The 12997-nt window shown below is 43.1% G+C and overlaps 1 protein-coding gene across 2 annotated transcripts in view; it reads right to left on the reverse strand.

The window, feature by feature from the left end:
* Positions 1 to 12997, reverse strand: part of HUNK (hormonally up-regulated Neu-associated kinase) — a 111622-nt gene that overhangs the window by 54249 nt on the left and 44376 nt on the right. The gene's annotated exons all lie outside the window — the stretch shown is intronic.

The raw sequence follows: 12997 nt of genomic DNA on the forward strand, positions 1-12997 counted from the left end.
AAAAAAAAAAGAATATTCTTCTCTCCCATTAGAAAAAAATATTCTCTTCCATTATTTTGAAACGTACCATTTACTGAGTTTTTATTTTCTCACTTTCCAATAAAAAGATGAGCAATTCTTTTCCCGCTTATCTCTATTGTAAGGAACTAAAAAGCATAACCATGGTAAAACAAAAATGGCAACTGACAGACCACTCAAGGTCAGGAACAAAAAGGGGCAGTTGCTGGGACTGTCTGTGGCAAACAAGACCACGGTGCCCCATTTAACAGCTCGGTCCTGGTACGGCCAGCTCAGTTCATTTGCCAAGAGGAGCTAGAAATCTGGATTTGATCTCAATTTTTACATGTTGGCAATGATTTCATATTTAAAATAACTATAAAAGCATCCTGTGGGCCAACCTTGCAGGCAAGATATCAGCGTTCAGCCTCAGCACAGGTGGAAATGGAAGCTTTGGAAGGACATGACATTGCCCGGGGAGAGGGCATAGAATTGGGGGGAGATGAACAGGCTGGTGGGGGAATAGCGATGTTCACAGCAGACTGGGGAGGCAGGAAGGACCCTAAGGCTATTGTCACAGGAACACCAAGGGCAGGATTTCAAGATGCGAAGGAGAACTATGGCATCAAATACAGAGAAAGGGTGAGCTCTACAAAGGGTCCAACAGAGTCGTGACAGCTGGCAGCCTTAGGACTGGACACTTCACTGAGAGGGAAGACCTGTGTTAAAACTGGGAATATAAACAGGTATTTCCCAATCCAATGCACCCTCAAATGAGTAAAAGAACTTAATACTTCTACTTCAATCCAAATAAAACAATACACAAAATATTTTAATACTACATCTACCCTTTAAAGGTATCACTGGTGTCCAGATACAGGGTGATCCAAAGGTGGTATCCACCCCCCCACCGCATTTTCCCAGTAAGACTTTACCCCTCAGAAAAAGATTTCTGGAAAATACAAATATACAATTATTAAGAATGTAATGGAATTATTAAATGAATCTTTATAGTAATTATCTATGAAGATACACCATCACATATAAGGTCATCTACATAATTAATTTCATAAATGTTGTTTCCACACCCTCACATTTCATGAAATAATTTAATTCAAACAGATCACAGGCAGAACCAGTAGGACCTCTCGAATCTCTGTGCAATGTTCCACTGTAACATGATCTTTCAGGTGCCCGGATGTTGGACATACAGCATTTTTTAAATCTGTCTCTGATGCACTTGCTGGCAATCGTATCCCAAACCCTATGCACTCGTTTAAAGTCTCTATAAATTAACCATTCAGAGAACTGTTTTTCAAACTGTTGTAACTGAGGCCATATCTCCAGAAGTTATTATTAAAGCCACGTAAAATGTCTTTGCCTCTTTCTGCTGAATTCCTCAGGTGATCTCTAAGCATCCAAAGTCATCAATGAGTCAAATCAAGGTTAATGTGTCTTTGTCAACTAGTCCTTTGTTGTTGAAAATAAAATTTTGACATTCAGATTATGTGCCCATCATATGAGAGATTTGCAAAGACTTTGCAAGGCACTTCTTTTCTGAAGATGATTCAGACATAATATAAGCCAGACTCCAGTTCAACCATATATGGTAATTCCGAAAACACACATGCCCATACAAAATAGTATTCCAGCAATAGCCCAAACACTGTGATTCCATGAAAACTGATTGTAAAGTGGCAGCATTATTTAAATGCAAAAGGCCACAGCTTGTTTGTTTTGTTTTGTTTTGTTTTTTGAGACAGAATCTCACTACAGTCACCCTCAGTAGACTGCTATGGCGTCGCAGCTCACAGCAACCTCAAACTCTTGGGCATAAGTGATTCTCTTGCCTCAGCCTCCCAAGTAGCGGGGACCACAGGCAGCCACCACAATGCCCAGCTATGCCACAGCTTGTTTTAAACGAAATTAAGTCTCTTTCCTTGGGAAGAATGGAAGACACACTAAGGCATTTAAGAAGAAATTTGGTTCAGAACAAATACTGTGGAGAAAAACAGCTTAAAAAGGCAAGGTTTTTTATTTTTATTTTTTTTAAAAAAAAGGTAATTGCTAAGAATAATAAAACTAAGCTGGGTATTTCTGGGGACATGAAACCCTATAGGACAACTACAATGATTAGAATGATAGAAATGAAAGACTTAAAATTAAGAGAAAATGCACAAGGAAAAAAAAAAACACTTTTAAAGTCAGGGAAATGTCACCAAACCTGGAGAGGAATTGTAAAAATATGTCTTAGGAAAATGCCATGAAGGCTACGTTGAACAGTTTGATGAGAATATTTCAGATTGTATATGAAACCAGCACGTTGATTGCACTAATGTACACAGCTATGATTTAACAATTAAAAAAATATGTCTTAGGTGAAATGAAAAAAATAAAATCAGTCCCAAGTTACTGCATTCCATAGTAAGCAACCCCCAACCTGCAGGTAAATGCACAGAACGAACTTGTCTAACCAGGGTTATTGACCCACATACTACATTACCCTTTTGCCCAGGCTTCTAAAAGATTTTGGCGATAACAAATGTAACCTGCTAAAAGTGCCGTGACTAGTTAGTGGAAAGGTGAGCTACCTTAGTCTCTGTCAGGAAGACCAGGTACTGGACCTCACCAAATGAAAGGCACACTCGCCTCTTTTGGCTTTCTTCCTTTCCACCTCCTGCTTTGTCTTTCGTAAGCAAAGAAGTGTGTGTATCCAGAAGCGTGTGTATGGGGGGGTATTCTCCTTCTGACTCCTTAGGAAACAAGGCTCTCAAGTCCCTTTTGTTGTTGTTGTTTTTTTGCAGTTTTTGGCTGGGGCCAGGTTTGAACCCGCCACCTTCAGTATATGGGGCCGGCACCCTACTCCTTTTGAGCCACAGGCGCCGCCCTAAAGTCCCACTTTTTAAAATAGCTTTTACCTACAGATTTAACCACATGAGTAGAGAGTAGAGAATGCATGGACATGAATCTTTATAGCAGCTTCATTCATAATTTTCCACCCAAGACGACCCTCAGCAGGTGAATGGATAAGCCACAAGTGGTACCTCCAGCAATGGAATATTCAGTGGTGAGAAGAACTGAGCTATCAAGTCCTGAGAGGGCATGGAAGAACTTCAAATGCACCGTTTTAAGTGAAAAAACTGGTCTAAAAAAGGCTGTCTACTATACGACTCCACTTACATGACATCCTGGAGAAGGTAGAACCGTGGAGACAGTAAAGACAGAACAGGCAGAGCACAGAGGGTTTTTAGGATGGTAAAAGAATTCTTCAGGACACTGTAGTGGTGGATCCATGACATCGTGCATTTTGCCACCATCCACAGAACTGCACAGAACCAAGCGGGAACCCAACTGTGGACTACAGATCTGAGTTAATGACACTGTATCCACATGGTTCATCGGGGTAACAAATGCGCCACGCTAACGCAAGATATCCATAATAGGGCAAACAATTTGGGAATGCTCTGTAGTTTCTGCCCAATTCTTCTGTGAACCTAAAACTGCTCTAAAAAAAAAGGACGAAGTTTTCTGAAGGAGCTTTTGGATGTTTCCCCTTCCTATTCGATCAGTACTTCCAATGCCCTGATGACAACTGAGTGCCTTACTCGGACGGTTCTCTGCAGAGCTTAGTTGGCCACCTGAAGTTAATTACCTGAGTCCATTCAGCACAGAGGACCACTCAGACCTTCTGCTCAGCGACTCAACAATGACCAAAGTGGCCACAAATGACCCCAAGAGAATGCAAATTTGAGAAGACCCCTTGTTGAATAAGAAAAGGGCACATTTATTCACATGGTTTTAGTGATTGACTATTACAGTGTAGCTTTATTTATTTCTCTCCAACAGGGAGACAGGGTCTCGCTCTGTGGCCCAGGTGGGAGTGCAGGGGTACAATGCCAGTGCACTGCAGACTTGAACTCCTGGGCTCAAGCAAAGCTCATGCTCCAGCCTCCTAACTAGGTGGGACTACAGGCCCTTGTCACCACATCCAGCTCTATGGTGTACCTTTAAAAAAATGCTGGCAGGTCTCTATTTCCCAGAAAACTGGCTCCATCAGAAAACCCTCTGTGGTCCATGAGAAAAGCCTGGTGTTTACTCTAGCCCTAGCCAAGACCAAAACTCTTGGCTCTGTTACAGTGTGCAATTTGCCCTGTGGAAAGGAAGGCACCACCAGCTGCCTGGTCCACACCTGACAACAGGAAAGGGGCAGCAGATGCTCAACCTCACATCGGGGGTCCTTGACCTGATTAAAAATAACTCTGTCAAGACATGATTGCAAGAGGGACTTTACCTAACAATTGCAATCAGTGTAACCTGGCTTATTGTACCCTCAATGAATCCCCAACAATAAAAATAAATAAATAATAAAAAATAACTCTGTCATTGAGGGGAGAGGGAATTGGGAGGATCCCCCTCTGGTCATGCGGTACAAAGAGTTCCTCTCTGGGAGAGTTAAGTTTGAAGTTCAATGTTAACTTATAACTGAGAATAAAACAGAAGAACAGAATGGCCCCTGGATAGTCGGGAAATGGCTTTTTCTTGGCCATCGGGGCTTCCAAGAGGATTAGAAGCAGCAAGAACGGGAATGGGGCATGACCTATGCTGGAAGATGGGTTGACTAGGGCAGTGCTGGGTGAGGGCACAGAATGTCTTGCGAATAAAAGGAGTAAATGAGCGCACCAACCAAGAGATGCCACTGGAACAGCCTCTGGGAGAGCATGAGGAGGGGGCGATACAGAGAAGAGGCTGTAAGAGACAGTGGGCACAGGTGTGGGCGGCTTCTGGACCTTGTTTGCTAACTGGCAGCTCAGAGAGAAATGCCCAGTTGCACCCGTCCTCACGGCACTCCCCAGACTTCATGTGGAGGTGTGTGTGTGTGTGTGGTGTGTATGTGTATGTGGAGGGAGTGTTTGTCCAGAGACCTAGAGAGGACCTACAAGACTCCTCACCCTGCAGAGGCCAGGGTTGATGTTTGCTGAAAAATCACGTGAGGCAGACTGATGACAGGAGTATAGGCAGCCAGACTTACTGAATGTGTCTACACGGAGCCTCCAGAGTGAAAGCACAAACACGGGGGAATTGTCCATTTTACACTTAGGTTCAGTAAAGCATGGACAGCAAGTAGAAACGTGATCAGACAAAAAAGGCATGACCTAATGTCAACAGATGAGTGGGGAGACCCCCCAAGGCCTGTCAGGATTCCTCTTGGCCTCTCAGGGAGCACCTCACATTCCTTCCTTCCGAGTGTGGGGCAGACCCCTCTCTTGTAGGCGGACCTATGACCTACAGTCAAGATAGTCAGATCATTTCTTTGTGACCAGTTTTTACACAGGATATTGTTAGATTTTAGAGCTGGCTTTCAAGAAAAGGGGTTCTGGTTTCTAAAACCCACCTTGGGAAAGAGGGGTTCTAGTTTTTGAGACTAAACTAGGCTAGCCTTGGGGGAGAAGAGGACCCTGAGACAGCAGAACAGGGGAAGATCAGAGAAAAACTTTTGCTTCTGAGGCCTTTATTTTGGGGTACAGTTTTCTGAGCCCCCCAAACACCGTCCAGGTATTACCTAACTGAGGTTCTTTCCAAAGAACGAACAGGCCATCATTAACAAAGGTTCCCCACAAGCCACCACCCCCAAAACACTCCCCGCCTTTCTTTAAAGATGGTCACTTCAAGGGTTCCAAGACTGGCCACAATGAACTCAGTCACCGTCCTCTGAGACCGATGATGGTGCAAGGGAGAAAAGTCGGGGGTGGGGGAGGAGGCCTGTTGCTGTAACAAACATCCAGGACCCCGCCATCCACGCATGCAGGGGAGAGCATGGGTGTGCATTTGTGTGGGCACCTGCATGCACACAGCCACACTGTATGACTGTGAGTGTACGCATGGGTAATTATGTACATGTGTTGCACACGCATTGTGAGCCTACCTATCAGTGTGTGGTCACATGCATGTGTGTGTGCGAGCACGCACACACATGCATGCAACACACACATCCAGAATAGTACAATGGCAGTGAAGGCAGAGTTTCTCCCAGGGCCTCAGCAGGCCACATCCAACTCGGAGGCCTAAGCCAAGGGACAGGAACACAGCAGAGAGCCTGTGGCAGCCACTCAAGGCTGAGAACAAAGATGAAAGTGCAGAACTGAAGATTCAAGCAGGAGAAAGAAGGAGCTGAGTGAAGACATGAAGGCCTTGGCAGCCGCCTCTCTCCAACTGACCCACTGACTAGCCCTAGGCAAGTTATTTTAACTCTCTGAGCTTCTGATTCTTCCTGGGAACCAGGCCAGCAAACAGGGGTCCCGAGAAGGGCCACTGAAAGAAGAAAATGAGACAGGTATCCTAAGTCCCCTCCTATGAGATGCTAAGTATGATGGTTATGAGGTGAGAGGTTGGAGCCAAAGCAGTAAAGTTAAACATCCTAAAGGCAAGGTCAAGAGGAAAGACTACAGAGAAGACTTGAAGGGGGCAATTAATCTGGCCATCGCAAACAGTACAGGGGACCTGGACCTCCAAGTGTAAGGCCAGGAGCGACACAGCCCAGGGAGGCCTAGACCAAACTCAGACAGGATTCAGTCTGGGGAGAAAGTTCTGCCTGTGGCGATGGCCACAGATGGATTTTAATAATAAGCTAAGAATAAAACATCCAAAACTCCCCAAGCTCCTAACTCCCGAGGCAATAGGCTTTGGCAAGAAACAAAAGTTTTTGATTAGGCTTATCCTCAGAAGAACTATATTAAAAAACAAAATGATCTGCATATCTTTGATTTACTTACATTTTGATAAAACACAAGAATAATGTATTAAGCATGTACCTGATTTATGTATCCATAATGAAACCATTATTGAGTTCCTGTAACATTCTAGAAATGAATTCTGTTAATAAACATGGAAGAGCCTCGGCGCCTGTAGCTCAAGCAGCTAAGGTGTCGGCCACATACACTGGAGCTGGTGGGTTCGAATCCAGTCTGGGCCCACCAATAAACAACAGTGACAACTACAATCAAAAAATAGCCGGGCATTGGGGCACCTGTAGTCCCAGCTACTTGGGAGGCTGAGGCAAGAGAATCGCTTAAGTCCAGGAGTTGGAAGTTGCTGTGAAGTTGCTTTTCACTCTACCCAGGGTGAAAGCTTGAGACTCTGTCTCAAAAATAAATAAATAAATAAATAAAATAAAATAAAAATGGAAGAGCTATTCACTAGAAAGAAGATACCACTCTATAAATTGTGACCCCCAAAATAAGCAAATTGGCACTAAGTCAGTGAAGAATCTTCCCTGAACTTCCAGGGAAGATATGGAATAGTCAAGAAAGAACATGTGACTTGCTACCAGAAAGCTTCCCTCCCCGTGCACACTCTGACACTAGTGATGTTCATTCCATTTCCCTTCGTCCATTCAACAAAGTCTTACTGTGTGCCTATTGGGCTGGGCACTGGACTGAGCTTTGGTCTGAACCGAATACAGATATCAAACAAATACTTGTGGGTTTTGGGGGAGCAAAGCACCCTGGAGGGCATCCTGGAGAAGGTGGGCTTGGAGCTGGGGCCTGAAGGATGAGTAGAATCCCACCAGGCCAAGACAGCAAGGAAGGTGCCAGCAGAGAAAGAGCAGCAGTGGGGTCCTGAGCACTCTGAACTCTGAGCCTCAGCTTCCCGAGTGTAAAACAAGCAGTGGTTACAGGGGACACCTGCTCTATCCTGAGGCAGTGCCTCGGCTGTCAGCGCTTTACATGGGTTGGCTTACCTTATCCTCACAACCACCACGGGATGCACACAATCCATTATCCCTGTCGTGTTGTGGAAAGAGGGACACGGAGACCTGAGTCACTTGCCCAGTGTTGCTCTGAAGTGACAGCATCAGCACGCAGATTGGTCCGGCGTTAGAGACAGTGCTACTGACCACTGCACATCCCAACCCACAAAGTTGCTGGACTAGCTAGAGCTTTGGAAAGTCTCATATTTCCAAACCCATTTTTTTTTTAAGATAGCCAGGCTGGAGTACAGTGGCCTGATCATAACTCGCTATAGCCTTGAACTTGTAGGCTCAAGGGATCCTCCTGCCTCAGCTTCCCAAGTACCTAGGACTATAGCTATGTGCCACCACACCCAACTATCTTTGTTTTCTGTAGAGACAGGGTCTTACTATGTTGCCCAGGCTGCTCTTAACTCCTGGCCTCAAACAATCCTCTGGCCCCACCCTCCCCAAATGCTAGGACCGTGTGAGCCATCATGCCTGGCCCCTATCTTTTCAAACCCAGTTAAACATAAAAACTTTTGCTATGACCTGCCGGTCCAGGTATGTGCTTGCTCTCAGCAGAAGGCCCTCAGGGCAGCTCCTGGAGGTAAGCAGAAATCATTCCCCTATCATCTGCTTTCCCCTCCCTCACCTCTCCAAGAAAACCTGGAAGTTAAAAGAACTTCTTAATCCCCAGCCAGCACAGGTGGTGCTTGTTTCTTATTAGGCCCAAGAGAACAAAGAAGGGCCTCCTCTCCTGCACTGCATGGCTCTTGGGTGGCAGGGCCCCCTTCCAGTACTGATGACGGGTGGGTCATGGCCCTGCAGCCGCACACCCCAGCCAGCTCACGGCTCTTTGATCTTGTGTCTCTTTCTCCTAGTCTTGCAGCCTCCTCCTCAGGCTTGTCTCTTCCTGTTGGGGACGGTGGTATTGTATTACCCTGCAATGTTTTGACTGTACAGTTTAATTGGACTTTGTTATTTTGAATGAAAAGTGACTCTCCAATTAGCTTCTCAGCAGAATTGGTGTTCTTGTTGATTTGTGTTAAGAGTCCACCCTCTGTATACAATCAGCACACCATCAGATTTTGGTGCCCCATGGGGTCAGCACATTTGGGGGGTGGGAAATGATCTCAGGTAATTCTAAGATGGAGTAATGAAGAAATCAGACCATACTCTACTTTTGTAAAAAATTAACAATAGCCCTATTATAGCCAAAGACACAGAGGCTACGGTAAGTCCAATTTCATAAGGAGTTCTCTGCTGGCTTAAGGGAGTCTGCTTTATACAGGTTTAGTTACCTTTTTATTAAAATTATACTTGTAATATTTACATAATTTTTAAAGATTTGCTTCTTTTAAATGACATTTAAATAGTTCTGGTAGGTAATTAAATACATAGATTTAACACCACAAGAAATGAGAATGCTACTCGCCTTAAGTTATAACATAACCACCCTATTGGGAACCACATTTTTAAAGCATCTCCTAACACAAAAAACGTAAAGCCCTTTAAATTATACATGTAGCCACAAAAATTCATCCTCAATCCTTTCGGACAATCCAATGTATTTGCTCAGAAATCTCCCTGAAATACTATACTCTCTTATTCACTTGAAAAAAACCTAACCTCAAAATAATTTATGGAATGTGTTCTACCTTTGTAGCATAAGGAGAAAATTCCCCACCCCTGGCAAGGGCTACAGAACAGAGCAAACCAGTAGTCAACCAAATTGTAAATGTCAAAAATTTGTGGTATAGAATCTGTGAAAGTCAGACTTTCTGTTAAAGCCACTCGTGAATACACTCTAAAGAAACCTCTTAATGTGTGATATCTCGACCCCTAATCACCTATATTCCTGTGATGGTCATGATTTCTTTGAGACAAAAGGGAAGTAACCCTCTTCAAAGATACCTGTCTTTCCAGTCTTTAGAAGATCAGAAGTTCACGCCTGTAATACCAGCTCTCTGGGAGGCTGAGGTGGGTGGATTTCTTAAGCTCACAAATTCGAGACCAGCCTGAGCAAGAGTGAGACCCTGTCTCTCCTAAAAATAGAAAAACTAAGGCAGGAAGATCTCTTGAGCTCAAGAGTTGGAGGTTGCTGTGAGCCATCATGATGCCATGGCACTCTACCCAAGGGCAGCCACTTAAGACTCTGTCTCAAAAAAAAGAAAAATTTAAAATATTTTAAAAAAGAAAAATCAGAGCCCTCACCATTATTGGATTATGACTATATTTCCAAGGATACAGTGGAAAAAGTAGAAAGTTAGAGATCAGAGAAAGAAAAAGTATACTGCCTTTGCTATCAAAACATTATTAAATTCATTCCTTTTGACATCCTGACTGTAATTGTGTCGACAGGGATTGGATTTTGTTAAAATTACTTTAAAAGGGTTGCTGAGAATTTCCTGCAAGAGAGGCCAGCGTGCAATGCACAGCTTTCACTTGATTTTCCTTTGTTGTCCTCGAAATCCTGAGAAGCTAGATGCTCCTCATCCTTTGACAGCATGACACCCCTGGAAAAATACCCTGAGTCCCACAGAAAGCTCTGCCACTTGCAGTCCCCTGATTTTCTTTTCTGCTGCGGCCTGTGGACTCGGCAATCCAAGCTGATTCATTCATGAGGTTTCTGCCTTCATCATCTTAACAAAGAGCCAGGCACACTTATAGCCATCATTTTCCTAATAACAGCAGAGCTATGACACTTTAGGCTACACAAGAGTATTGCTGAAAAGAGCCAAAAATAGTGTTATTCACTTAAAATTTCTGAATGTTCTCTTCCCTGCTGAGCTAAATCCACAGAGTTCTAATGAAGTGTGATCTCATGACAACATGTGTGACTAACAAAATAGACGTGAAGAGGTTCTCTCACCTCACTGAGGAGAAAATGACAGGCCTGAATGGTGGCTGACAACAGCTGGCTCTGGGAGAGCCCTGGGAAACGGGCTGCCCGGCCGTGCCCCTGGGTTTAGACACTACAGGGCACAGCACTCCACAGTGCAGTTCTTATCGGTAAGGAGACGGTTCTCTCCACCTGGAAAGTCTCAGAGTTCTAAGTAAAGGGCTGGAGCTGCTTTCTTTGCTGACCAGAAAATGAATGGCTTTCCACCAGATACAATTAGATTATCATTATTAGAAATAAAATTAGATTCATCATTAAATATTGCATGTTTTAAAAATATGTGCTCCTCAAAAAGTTTAAACTGAGAGTTACTATATGCCCCAGCCATTCCACTTCCCAGAGTGGAGTTCTTGGAAAGCAGTAAGAACATTAAGTTCACATAAACGCTCGCAGACACATGCTCACAGCAGCAGTATTCCTAATAGCCCAAATGTGGAAGCAACCTGAATGTCCATCGACTGATGAGTGGACAAATTGTGGTGTAGGCATATCATGGAATATTACTTGGCCATAAAAAGGAAGGCGGTTCAGATACATGCTATAACATGGACAAATCTGAAAGACATTATGCTAAGTCAAAGAGCCAATCACAAAAAACTTTATTTTGTAGGATTCCATTTATATAAAATGTACAGAACAGGCAAATCCATGGAGAAAGAGACAGAAAGTACATATATGAGCAGGTGCCAGGGGCAGGGGGCGTGGGGAGGGGAGGGGGAGTGACTGCTAATGGGAACTGGGTTACTTTTGAGGGGTAGTAAAAATATTTCAAAATTAGATAGTAATGATGGTTGTCCAACTCTGTAAAAATACTAAAAACCACTGGATTATACACATTTAAACGTTAATTTTATAGTTTTTGAATTGTATATCAACAAAAAGTGTTTTAACATATGTGTGCACATATGTTTAAATACATATACACACACATATTGTATGGCTTGATTTTCCATTTTAAAACGAGAATCAATTAAAAATGGCATTTACCATGGTAATAGGTAATAAGAGTTATATAAATGTTTTGATTTATAAAAAAAAAAAAAAAGATGGTGACTTCACATCTTTTATGTTTACCTGGAAGGAGCTGGAACATATTCTTCTTAGTAAAGTATCTTCAAGAATGGAAAAAAGTATCCAGTGTACTCAATACCACTATGAAATCAACATATAATCACCTACATGCTCATACGAATGGCAAAACAAAACTATAGTCCAGAAAGTAGAAAGGAAGAGGAGAGAGAGGAGGGGAGGGGGGATATGGGAGGAGGGAGGGAATTTGGGGGGACCTTACCTAATGTGCATGATGCAATGGTACATTTCAAAACTATTAAGAGATGAGTATAATTGTGATGGATGTGTTACTTAGTTCAACGTAAGCATTTCACATTGTATATCAAAGCAGTACTCTGAACCCCATAAATGCATCAATGTACAAAGTTATGATTTAACTAAAAATGATTTAAAAAATTAAAATAAAAATGGTATTTAATTTTCTCAACTACCTAGAATAACAATTGATTATGATTCTATGAAGGAAGAACCATACATTTACTGGGAAAGCCAACACTCTTAGGAGGAAAAAAGAGGGCACTTTTATTTATTTATTTATTTAGTTTTTGCAGTTTGGGCCAGGGCTGGGTTTGAACCCGCCACCTCTGGCATATGGGGCCGGCGCCCTACTCCTTTGAGCCACAAGTGCCACCCGGCACTTTTATTTTTTTTTACACAGTATTAAAACTAGACACCCACCATCAAGGGCAGCATTGCTAAGAACAGTATTTTCATTTACTTTCTTTGTGAAGCCTCTTCCTAAGAGGGAACAGGCTGATAAAAACAAGCTTGATCTTCATAATTATTTGCCAGATTTATTTGGCTTATGGGGGACACCCCATTGAGTTCAAGGGCGAGTTCACCATTTGAATGGTGATTCAATTCAAGTGAGTTAAAAGCTCTTGGGCAGCAGCTACCACATGTAAAACAAGTACATTGAAAGCATCATCCCTAGCATTGAGTGAAAAATAGTCTTACGCCACCTTATGCTTCTTTCAGATACCCGAGCCACTAGTGTCGTAGGTTTGCAAATAATGGAAGAATAGCAGCCAGCACTTACCTGGTGCCTAACTCACGGACTCTACACCAACCAAGAAAGAAGTATCACTATTACTCCCATTTTATAGATGAAGAGACTGAGGTTCACAGAAAGTGAGGAACATGCTCAAGGTCAGAAAACTATCAAAGGACCTGGGTGTGGTGGCTCATGCCTATAATCTTAGCATTCTGGGAGGCCAAGGTGGATGAATTCCTTGGCTTAGGAGTTTGAGACCAGCCTAAGCAAGAGCAAGGCAAAAAATTCTATTAAAAATAGAAAA

The sequence above is a fragment of the Nycticebus coucang genome, chromosome 16, assembly GCF_027406575.1.
Source record: "Nycticebus coucang isolate mNycCou1 chromosome 16, mNycCou1.pri, whole genome shotgun sequence".
Classification (NCBI taxonomy): Eukaryota; Metazoa; Chordata; class Mammalia; order Primates; family Lorisidae; genus Nycticebus; species Nycticebus coucang.